Source organism: Rhyacophila brunnea, unplaced genomic scaffold, assembly GCF_057557595.1.
Source record: "Rhyacophila brunnea isolate RB1 unplaced genomic scaffold, BYU_Rbru_1.0 scaffold_2, whole genome shotgun sequence".
Taxonomy (NCBI): domain Eukaryota; kingdom Metazoa; phylum Arthropoda; class Insecta; order Trichoptera; family Rhyacophilidae; genus Rhyacophila; species Rhyacophila brunnea.
This window is the reverse complement of record NW_028232859.1, coordinates 53,281,798-53,294,631: the sequence shown is the minus strand read 5'-3', so window position 1 is coordinate 53,294,631 and position 12,834 is coordinate 53,281,798. Positions and strand designations below refer to the sequence as shown.

Sequence of the window (12,834 nt, the reverse complement as noted above, 5' to 3'; positions counted from 1 at the left end):
TTGACAACGGTTATAAGTTTATAACATTAATATTACATATACGTAAGTTTCGATAATTTTACTTGATAAAGCTCACCATATGAACGAAACATTGTAAATCATTTTTTATTATGACGTAGTGAATACTAAGTGATAAATTTATTTTATTTTAATATTATCACCGCTGAATCTCATGAAAATAATGTATGTCCGATATATTTCTCGGCATCGTAATAAATTTAATAGTAGATTGAAAATAATAATGATTATCCCTATGGTTTCCGATATCTAATTCCGGCCGCCGCATATCGCCGCCCGGAAGCAGCTCGGTCTGGGCGGCTAGCGGCTCACGCCACATTTCAATAGGGCCTAATCCCGCCCTAATGAATCTCAAATCCGGATTACCACTAGCTGCCCACCCCCGCCCTCCCGACTGAAGAATATTTTGCGTCTTTGTATTAGGATCAGAGATAAGTTCAGGAGGTATTATCGTTTCTTATCATTGATTAAGGGAGCTTTGTCCTATATTGTAATATTATTAATATTATTATTTTCCATCGCGTAGTCTTCATAATATGAAAGGAATAGTACTGGAAATAGAAATTAGCCATTGTTATAGAATATTATTCAGTAAGAAGTCAGTAAATTATGTTTTCTGATGTATCTAATACAGGAATCGGGAACTTAGGACACGCGTATTACTAAGTGAAACTGTTAACATTTTTATTAGACACGCGTGTGTTCAATTTTTTATGCAAAAATTGCAAGTAATAGCTGTATTTAAAAAATCTTTTTTTTTTTTTTACATATAGTGAACATTACAAATTATTAATTGAAGGCGTTTACAACATTGCACTTAGAAACCAATAAATATTATTTAAACAGTATTATATTAAAGTTATTAAATAGTAGAAAAGTGTAAATATAATACAAAAAAAATATTTATATTAAATAAAAATATATTTATTTTTACATATACTGAATAATACAAATTAATAATCCAAGACGTTCACATGACATTTAGAGGCAAATAAATATTAATAAAAAAGTATTATATAAAAAAAATAGATCAGCATTAAACATTAGAAAAGTGTAAATACAAAAAAATATAAATTAGATACTTACAAGGAAGTACTCCGAATGAGCTAAGCAGACCTTATTTTAAGAATTTATAAAACAATGCCCACCTTTACTCATCTTCACGCAGGTGGAATATGTCTATATCCGAAGTGTTTTGGTTGAACAGAGTTATTACCCTTGATTTATTTCAAGAGCTATAAATCACTATAAATCTAGAGATTTTTTTTTGATATCCTCTTAATTTTTCCCGTCAATGAAGAAAAAAGATTTTCCGTTCAAAATCCATATCGAGATCTTTTTTTGGTTTTCCTTCCAAAATTTAACTCATTCAGAATCTATCATCATCATTCATATACCCTCACATCATTCACATACCACCACAAAGTGCGTGAGTGTACAAACCGGGTGACCTAAAGCAACAATACAGCGCGAGTGAGATTTGAAACCAGACCACGGAGCCATCATACATCATCACAAAGGTCAGTGTCTGGCACTCTGTTCCATCGCCCCCACCCCTAGATCCGACCTCCTCATCTCCCCACAAAATAATTACAGTCCACTTAAAAAGCTCAACCATAAAATAACTAACATAAAAACTCATAATGTTGTAAGGCAAATTTTTGTTGAGCAGAGTTGGCTAACTCAAACAAAGGTATAATTACTAGATCCATCCCTTAATTATCTACGGATTTTATTAATTAATAAATTCTAGACAAAATAATGTAAGATTATGGAAATGCCTAAATAATTCCATACGCTTGTCGTAAAAATCAGGAAATCTCTACTGAATGAACAGCGATCGTAGCAATATCCCCGGGCGTCGGAAAGGGGAGTGTGAGGTGAATCGGACAGAGGTAGGTAGAGATATCCCGCAACTAGCTGCAGACACTTTTATTGCGAGCGGTAAATCCGGCGGCTCGGTCCGATTAATCCCGGATTTCCCCGTTTAATCCGTACCCGTGTTGGACCATCACGCTGCCTGAAGGTGTGTGCGTGTTTACGTTTTATCGGTGTTTGTGGAAATCTGTGAATCTCTGTTGTGTGGATGAAATGGGGTCGGTTGTTAGTTTTTGACTTTTTTTATTTAGGAGGTAGGTTTGTATTATTGTTTTGATTTATCCATTGCGTGTGAATTTAGCCATTTTCGTATAAATTTTAATATATAATATTTCTATTAAATTTTAAACCAGTCTTCTAAATAATATTATGCTTTACTAATTTTTAAAGGTCTCTTTAAGATTACATGTACTTAATTTAAAATATTATTTAGCTTAATTATCAGTTTTATTCAATCAATAACATTAAACGAAACATTATTTTATATAAACGGATCCTAAATATATGAAAATTCAATTCATTGAAGGTTTAAATACTTAGGTGCTACGGTTGCCGATAATGGTGGTATTTCTAGTGAGCTTGGAATCCGCATGGGTGTGGCGGGCTCTGCGTTCAACCAACTTGGAGTCGCATGGAGGTCAAGGCTGTATTCTGTGAGGACCAAATGTCGTTTGTTTAACGCGCGCGTGCTACCTGTGCTCCTGTATGTCTGTGAGATATGGCATCTTACTAAGCTTCAAGAGTCTCGGCTTTTGAGCTTTGAGAATCGATGTCTCCGCTGAATCTTAGGGGTACATTAATACGACCGCTTTACAAACACCCGAGTTTGTGAGCTGACACAACAGCATTTGGTGATTGAAGTTATCATGAAGAGACACTTTACGTGGCTGGGACACGTATTCCGGATGCCGCCTAAGAGTGCGACACTTCGTACCCTTGTGGCACAGCCTCAAGGGTTCCATCTCCGTGGCCGGCCCTCCCTCACCCTGCAGCGGTGCTACAAGAGTGACCTACGTGCTGCAGGTCTGACATAGCGGGAGGTGCAAGAGTTGGTGATGGACCGAGGGAAGTGGCGCCAACTTGTGCTTGCCCTATGCCCCAATTTTGGGACGTGACAGGGTGGAAGAAGAAGAAATATATGAAAATAATGCTGGTTGTCACCAAGGCCACTGATGAAAACGGTTGCAATTAATTTCGTACTGTAAATTTATTTATCATATCCGAACTAAGATAATACGCTTTTCTTTATTTTTATACGCATAAAACATGTTTTTTTAAATATGCAGGAGTCTATCATTAAAAAAATATTTAGAATAACGAAAATCAACAACAGTGAAGGTAAATAAATTACTATAGAAATATGTACTGCAATAGTAACAGGAGAATTAGTATGAAATACCTACGTACAATAAGTAGCTATATTATAACTAAACATCAAAATAAGTCATCGTTTAATATTGCGGCAATGTATAAAAAAATCCATGGATAGAAATTCAATCATACTATAGATATTTTAAAATTGACATCAAGTAGTAGGTATAATATAAAAGTTTACATAAATACATACATATGTATATCTTGTTCTAAAATTAATTTGACTTATTCTTTAGATTTAAATTTATTTTAAGATTCAAAATGCGAATACTTAGTAGATATTTAAAGTTGACTCATTTGAATTGTATATAGGTACTTATATTTATTTTTAGTGTATTAATTATAAAAAAATCTTTTTACTTAACTACTTTTCGCAAATTTTATCGATACTATGAGAAAATATTTTGACGTACGTAATGTTTATGTTAATATAAATTATTGTTACTGAAACTTTGAGCATGTATATGCGTATCCAGAAATTTGTACGTAAATAGTTCACCGCAGGACACTTATAGTACACCGTAGTACGTGAAACATTTAATCAAATGACAAGTTCTTCGTTGAACATTTCACCGTGGAGTATATTTATACGTATGCTCCAACATGTGGTGAATTTTATGAGACGTGTTTACTAGGTTAGCTTAGGTTAGGGTTAATCTAATTGAAAAAGTACTATTTGCAAACTATCGCCGCATTTTATATCGACACGTACAAATGTATTCCACGGTGAAATGTTCAACGAAGAACTCGTCATTATTGATAAAATGCTATACGAACTCATGTTTCACGTACTGCGGCGCACGAATAAGTGTCCCACGATGAACTGCATACGTACAACTTACATGTAACCATATTTATGTATGTAGGATGCATTACAAAGAAAATGTTTTCAGGTAAGTAGGTACCTACATCAGATAAAAAATAATACATATGCAAAGCTAAATATTACAGTTAAGCTTGCCATCATTATCTGACTGTCAATCACGGCGTTTGTTAATTATTTTAGATATTCGCAGGAAAACAATAAAATATATTAATATGATTTGTGGCTTTTGCACAACCACAATAAATCTCAAAATACTTCCAGGAAACCCACTCCAAATTAAGCACATAAATAATCTAAACGAATCAATATGAAATAACAACGTGTTTTGATAAAAAATGTGATGATTATTTTGTTACCAAGCTAATCACTTATTATCATTTGAAGCACTGCATATTGGTAGTTTTCTGTGAAGCAGTGATTTATATACACGAGTATTAGTGGGCATTTATAATCTTACATGTGTAGGCGTAGACAAACACATACGAGTGCCTACGTAATTTTTTTTTCAGTGTGAGCATTTTGATTGAAGAGAAATCGAACGTCATAGAACGTCTTTACTAGTCCTCAGCTGTGTTGCAAACAGAGGAAAAGTTGAAAATTCCATAAACTATCTATTAAAACTATATTTTTTTTAAATTTTAAAAATTGTTTTATTTGGTTGTTACAGTAAAGCTGCTTTTATATATTTTTTCAAGGTTTAACGGGTGACTTCTTTTCTTTGTATTATCAAATTTTGTGTGCAAAAGCTTTTTTATGCTGTTTCAAAAGTTACCGAAATTTAGAATTGAATTTTTCTAAAGACTGTTTGGTACAGACTTCTGAATCCTAAAATATATTAGTTACTCAATATTATAATATTTATAAAATTATATGCATCATCTTAATTATGAATAAAGTTTTTAAATATCGTTAAATGCATATAAAACTATTTGTCACAACTTACTTGATTTACTGTTTTTTAATATTATTTAACCCAAAAGAACTCTCTTTACACAATTCAATCACCCGATAACTTATAATCCTTATATAATTATAAAGTTTTTTAAATATCGTTAAATGCATATAAAACTATTTGTCACAACTTACTTGATTTACTGTTTTTTTTTTTTTTTTTTAAATATTATTGAACCCAAAAGAACTCTCTTTACACAATTCACTCACCTGATAACTTATAATCCAACAACACTTATGAATCTCGTCAATATAAATAATTATCTGAACAAATTAGATTTCTTTATAATCTTCACTCTATAAATTCTAATATTTTGGAACCTTTTTGCGTTTATTAATTAATTCGAACCAGTTATATGCACTATAATATTTACTTTAAATACAAATTTAATAACTATGTTAATAGCGATTTTTGGAGTATTACGAGAAAATTAAGTATTCTACGCATAAAACATTACAAAAGGTCGTAGATAAATTGTTTTGAATTTAAAATTAATTTACATGAAACACCCCTAATCTATAATATAGCTTATTTGTTTAAAAATGTCATAGATCTCCGAGACAAATAACCATATTGTGTTTAATTGAATTAAATATATAGCAACCTGAACTAACTACTATTTTGGAATGCCCATATAACATGATGATAGATATGATTAAACATGGTGAATAACAAAATAGATTATTGACTAGTAATTTTATTTGTGTTACGTTTAGCTATATTTTCTTCGATTCAATAATAACAGTTTAGAATATAGTAGAACGATTGATTAGTGTGAACTTATTGTATGTATTACAATATATTTGACAGTAAATCCAGAACAATGTTAGTATAGTTGAATATTAAAGTCTAAAAACATCAATTATTCTTGCATTTGGCTTTCTTTGTTAAATCAGGAATGTTTTAAAATTTTAGTTTGTTGAGAATTTACATAAAAATTTTACTAAAATTTAAAAACACTCATAAAAAAAACTTTTTCTACACTAGTAATACAAATGCAAGGCGATTTCAGTTCCCAGTGTAGTAATGATTGGTGAATTCAAATTAAATCATTGACCAGACCAAACCTTTTAATCACAAATATATTAACTTATTAAAATTATATTAAATATATTACACTTATTTAAAGCAATACGTGTTTGAAAAATATGTGTAGAATTGATATTAACTATTGATTTTTAAAATTCACGTATATTATCAATAGTTTTCCCAACCTATTAGTCTAAATCCATATTATATTAATTCACGTTGTTCATTAAATAAAGTATTGATTGAATATAAAAGAAAAAAATGAATACAATTAATTAAACAATTGTATGAGATTGCAGCGAAAGAATTAAATTTGCAGCATTCAAAGGGCGGTCAGTCTAAAACTTGGCTTAAACAAAAAAGAATAAATTAGCCAGGTCAAATAATGAATGTATTTTCTATGTATGTAGCTGATACAAACGACTTTATACGTATTTTCAGGTTGTAAAATTATCCTACCTAAATTAATCATATAAATATAATATATTAAGGTCATTTACAATAACTAGATTTTGCAGTTGGTGCCATACGTAAATATAATTAAATTATAAGTAAATTTATATTATAATTAAGTGGGTATGCTGTTCATATTATATATCCATACCCACGTAATATGTATAATATTGTTATACAATTATTATAATATTTCAGATTTCCTACTTAGGGAAAAATGTCAATAATAGGTTACGTCATTACCGAATTTCTAATTATAGTGTAATAATAGTGTTACAACCGAAATAGTTATCGACAGAAACAACCTGTAGTATTTAATATAATCTATATTAAAACGTTTATTTATCAATTTTATTTTATAAATGTAATATTTTGATTTTCAAGTTCAATTATAAATGAATGGATAATGCCAACGATACACTTTTAGCTAAAAACAACCATTAATATTGAATGTAAACTGAATTTTCATAATATATATATATATTAAACAATAAATAATCACAAACATAAATTAAATAGTATCATTGTAAGTTACTAAAATTTAAAGCTTGGCTTGTAATAAATGGTTTTACTTCGTCATGCGGTGAAAAATCAGTTGTACAGATAAATAAATTTAAAAAATCCTATTATTAATAAGTACATCTCTTTTAATTCCTCTCTATAAATTTGGAACCAAGTAAATTTAATGTAAGGCATATTACATTATTGGTCTAATCATTATTTAAATATATATAATATGAATTACTGATTATAGAATGTACTATATTATTTATATCTTGCTATATAGTTTTGTAATTTAATAACACATAACTTGTAAAATGCGTTATAGATACATAAATATGGCAGCTTACCTACATAATTATTGTTATATCTTGAATTATATGAAGGTGTGAAGACATTCAAAAATACGTAATAAATAATGTAGACGTATAAAATACACAATACACATCAGTATGTCAGTTCTCGAAACGGCCACGCTTCATATTAAACTTGCCGCAGTCTAGTAGTTGCACATTTTCAATCCAATAAATTTCAATCCAATTTCAATAAATAGAAGTAGATATGTCATATGAATTTTATAATCATAAATAAAGTTTTTATTGTGTTAGTAGGAAACGCGATAGCTAGTTTAGATGAGTGGCACCTTGCCTACACTCGCACGTAATCTGGTTTTGTTAGCGCTAATCCGTAATCTCTGTCCGCCACTCACTCTCTGCGCAAATCGAAATTTCAAGCGTTATTGAAAAATTTTACCAGTTCATACTAGAAAAGTTTCACATACATAATGGTACCTACTTATACATATTTTACTTCCCCGTGACGAGTTTTCAACGGCTTATATGCGAATATGAATGTGTAACAAAATTAATACATAATGTGTTTAAATTATTTTATAGTTTTTGAAAATTTAACAATATTTTGTATGTAGTCTTGATGAATACCAGAAGTAGTTTTACTACATACATTTTTTTTTTTAAATATAATACAATTAACCATAATATATTATGTTCTGTACTATTATACAATAATTAATTTCTGTACTGCGGTATTTTATAATTCACGTAAAATAAATAAATAGTATTAATAATATTGATATTACTATTTTCAAAAATTTAGTCCCTCTTGATCTACTTTGTACAGGTACGCGGCACATCCACGATACTCCTTAAAGGCGAGGTGGCGGATGTCAGTGACTTTCATCTTACGCCACCTCCTCGCCTTGATGGTGAAAAACTATTCATGATGAAGGGCTGCTCAAGTCGATTCAACCAGCTGTTGGGCCAATCGGACCGTCCAACCTGGTCGCCACACAGGCCAATTTTATTTCATTTGCGACGTTACTATCAACGTGAAGATTTCTACACTTAGAATGTTCTGCAGTTTTATTTTACCTTTAATTTGTTACTTTCTATAATTTTTAATATTGCCTCTAAGTGCTCATCTCTCCCATGGGTCCCTTAACTTCAACCGTAAACGCCTTTAAGTCGTGTAAATTCAGTCAAAGCATGTCATTTGAGTGCATGGCGACCTTATTCTTGGGTAACTGCTCCTGAGACATTCCCAGTCGTAAAAAATGATGGTTCACATCTGAGCGTAAGGTCTCGTGATTTCCCGGGTGTGGTGCGGGGCGGGTGTGGTTTGGTGGGGCCATTAACTTTAATGTGTGTTTTGACCAGAGTATGGACCTAATAGGTTGAGCAAGTGGGCTTTCATACGTTTCTCGTAAAAAGAAAAAAAAGCTGTTAATACATCCCCCAATCCGTGGAGGCCCAATATGAATCGAATTAACCAAACTTATTTCGATTAAGATCTGATTAAACATGTTTATAGTTTTTTTAGGACTGCTGAAATAAGAAAATATACAATATAATATAATTAAGATACTCTAAATTAATATAACGAAAATGGATAATAAAAATTAAAACAGTTTTAAATTGGTCCTGTGTCAGTTGTAAATCAGCTGTTGCAAATTAATAAACTAAATGCCCTGATAGACGGGCGAGGTTTACGTCGGTTTTGGCTCGAACCGAAATCCGAACGATCCGCCGCGCTCATCCTAATCCCCGGATTAAGCGTCGATGTTGGGGTGGGAGGCTCAGGATAGGGGATGGGGAGTCCATTCACGCACCTTATCTGTCCACGCCAGCCGAAATTCTCCTACCCCCCAAATAATTTTTATTATTTACGTTATGTGTACAAATAGATTTTTCATTGAATATGAATGAATTAATGTCGCAAAAATAAAATAACATTGTTAGTCATTCAATTGATTCCAGAAATAAAATGTGTTTACTTAACGGATATTTACTACAGCGATGTAGTATTACTAAACTTATTGAAATTACATTATTATAGATACTCCACGGTTTTTAAAAATGACAAATAGTGAAACAGCTAAATCCAAAGTTTTCTATCATAATTGTAGTTCTCAAAATTAACAATGATTTTTAATATCCTAATGATATGTGGAGGGTCATCTGTATGGTGTTGGTCTTATAGGAATGATAGATTACGGTTAAAAACGTCATGGTTTCCGGCACTATCAGCAAAATCAAATATTCCAGCCGGTATCTCTGGTCGTAACGATTGACACATTACTCTGAGCAACTTTGAAAATGTCCCTCTGAGGCGGACGAAACCGGTCCTAATTTATTTACTAAAAATGGAATAATTACTACAAAAAAATGCTTTTTAATAAAATAAACAACAAAATAATAACTGAAACTGACTTTTCCGTAGAAAAATAATGCTAAAAGACACCACGAACAGAGCTATCTCCTCTCAAGTCTGTCCGGCTAGCAGTTCCGATTCATCCTTCTCTCCTCTCTCACATGGGTACCTACACTTAATTATTTAACATAACTATAATTTATATTAAAACTCAGTCATAGCACACGTGAGTGCATGGCAACCCAGTCTTAGGTTACTACAACTGAGACATTCCCACTTATAAAAAAAATCGATTCATCCAAACTGAGGGTCCCGTGATACGCCCGATTAAAATTTTAGTTTGGTAGTCATTGACATGTCCTCTAATGGTGTGCTAGAATGAAATCCATTTTTATCTTAAATCAATTGAAATTTGATCCAGTAGATCTTGTTAGGCAGTGTCTAAAGATAAAGTGAATAATTTATTTTTATTTTATATTACTAAATATATTATAAGTATGACACTTGATCAGTACTAGAAGGTCTGCCATTTTGAATTGTATATTCGATATATTTTTATTATTTTGAATGCCATATTTTTACTAAATTCATTACGTGTTGAGCTGTGAGCTGAAAGTTCCTGTTACATCCTACATCAAATTCAATATGTCAATGTAAACAAATTTTCCATCGAAATGAAAGTAAATCAAAATAACATTTTAAACGAAAATGCAATCGTAGTGATTAGTGGCTACGTAATAATATTATTGATACTAGCGCCCGTTTCCGTTCTGGGGGTAGGTGCGCCGCTACCTATTTCCGCATAAAGCCTAATACCCTCACAAAGCCTGCGGAATTTGAAGCTAAATTTGGTAGTTTTGATTTTGTGCCGATTATGTGAAATTAATAAAGCCACTAATTTATTCGCATTCTAAAATGATCAAAGCGCAGTGCTGCAGTTGTCAGCAAACAGCGGCGGCATACCGCATTATTTTGTTGGCAATTACGTCATTTTAATTAGGTATACTATATTATTTAATTCTAAACATATGTACACAATATTTAAGAATACCTGGAGATGCACATTTACCAATTACGGCAGTACTTAAGCAAAAAAATCTCTGCTACGTTTACCATTGATATTTCCTTAGATGACAAATTGGACCATTGTGTAATTTTGTCCTTTTGTAATATGGCCGAGGTATTGTAGTTTTCTGATAGTACGTAGTAGTATTCTATTGAGAATATCGGGGGCATGTTGTATGATGTATCTTACCCCCGATGTTACGTAAATTACGTATACTATATTGTACTAATGGTTGCGTCGTATGAGTGTGACATATGTTCGGGCAGTGATGAATGGAAACACGAGTTGGTATTTTCTTGGTTTATATTATTGCAATAAAGTTTGGTAACATGACACTACGAAATACATTATGTTAATTCTAGTTTGAGTGTAAAGGTTTAAATTATATTTTAGAATTTAGATGAGACACGGACGATTGGCGCGTGTCGACTACATTTTAGTAAAGCGTAATGACGACTGTCCATTTCCGTTGCGTCATTGTCTATGGTCTATAAATGACCATAGATAATAACATGTCAGTTGTAGGGTTATATAAAACCTCTACGAGAACTTCACCATTTGTCACCCAGTTAGTCCAAGAAGTTTTGAGGATCCGTCTATACAGGCATTCCCTGAAAACCTCAATTCTCCGCAACAATTCCTAGTTCAGTGTATATACATCCATGCCATAAAAAAGGATTAAGAAAACATAATAGCGAACCACACGCAGTCTCAAATCTAGGTTGAGGTCTTGATTTCTAAAGAGGTGTCGTATTTTAAGAAATGCACTCATTGCTATCATAATTCCAGTTTATTTTTTTATTTTCTGAGACTGGTCCTACTTTTCATTGACCCATTTCCCTCAGTATTTATAGTATCACACGTTTGCCTTTAATAACAAAATTTCTGTTGGTATTGGGTGTTAATCAACATTCTTTATCAGAAATTCATTATTTGAACTGTATCATTACCATACCTGTTAGAACCTGAATTAATTCGTGTTAAATGGGACTTGAATTCATACCCATCACAATTCGAGTGATTAGGTGTACCGATGAAAAAATCTAATAACTACTGTATTTGGTGTGTTCAAGAAAAGCGATGACTCTTTTTATATCCTAATAAATGGATAATACTAGTTTAATAAATTATTATAATAGTATCATATATAATTACAAGATAAAAAGTACTTTTTATATACCATGTTTCTAAATTGTCTGTTGAATCATATAAACTTGACAATTCTATGTATTAATAAATATAAAATACTGAAATGTCATTTTGACATTTCATATTGATTTCCGTAGTAACGCACGTATATATTAATAAGTTTGTTGCTAGGACCCACTTAGCAACCAATAATAGTGAGTAGTAAATATTACTTTTAACGAAATTTTTTTCCGAAACATATAAATTAAAGAAATAAATTAAAGATGGCCAAAAGTATTAAAAAATGCATTCCCGCCTTGTTCTGATATATTCTAAAAGTTTCAAATGTCTAGCTAGTCGGGAAGTTAGTTAAAAATCTTTGACAAACAAGAAAAAATCTGTACCGGACAAACAATAAAACGAGCTAATAAAAACATGGTGAAAAGAGAAGAGCTTTTAAGTCTACAAACAAGGAAAAATTGCTCATCTTCTAAGCAAAACACATGTCAAAAAATATTTTTTTTAATATGTGGTGAATACTTTTTAGACTAATATCTCAATTAAATATAATACAATAAAATCTCAGCCATAGTTACTATTAATTATATTTCATACTATGAGACAGGGGGTATAGATAATAAGTATGTACCTGATATTATTGATGCGATGTTTATAAATAGCTAAGCTTCCTTCTGTAGTAATTCATATTGTATATCGGACAAAATATCGTATGCCACTATTGGTTGGCATCTGTATGCTCAAATTAAACACAGCGTAGGGGCATATTGCTGAAACTAAATTCACCGAATTATCGTCTAACTAAATAATGAATGAACATCCCTTAAACCTGCCGCCGGCGAAAAGTTCGCGAGCGCGCAAAAGCCTGCGGCATTATCGCTATTACGTTAACGGATATTCATGATATCGACGCATTTCTAC

At 31.6% G+C, this 12,834-nt stretch overlaps 1 protein-coding gene across 1 annotated transcript in view; it reads left to right on the top strand.

Moving 5' to 3' along the window:
* Nucleotides 1-12,834, top strand: part of dve (SATB1_N and homeodomain domain-containing protein dve) — a 265,530-nt gene that overhangs the window by 174,598 nt on the left and 78,098 nt on the right. The gene's annotated exons all lie outside the window — the stretch shown is intronic.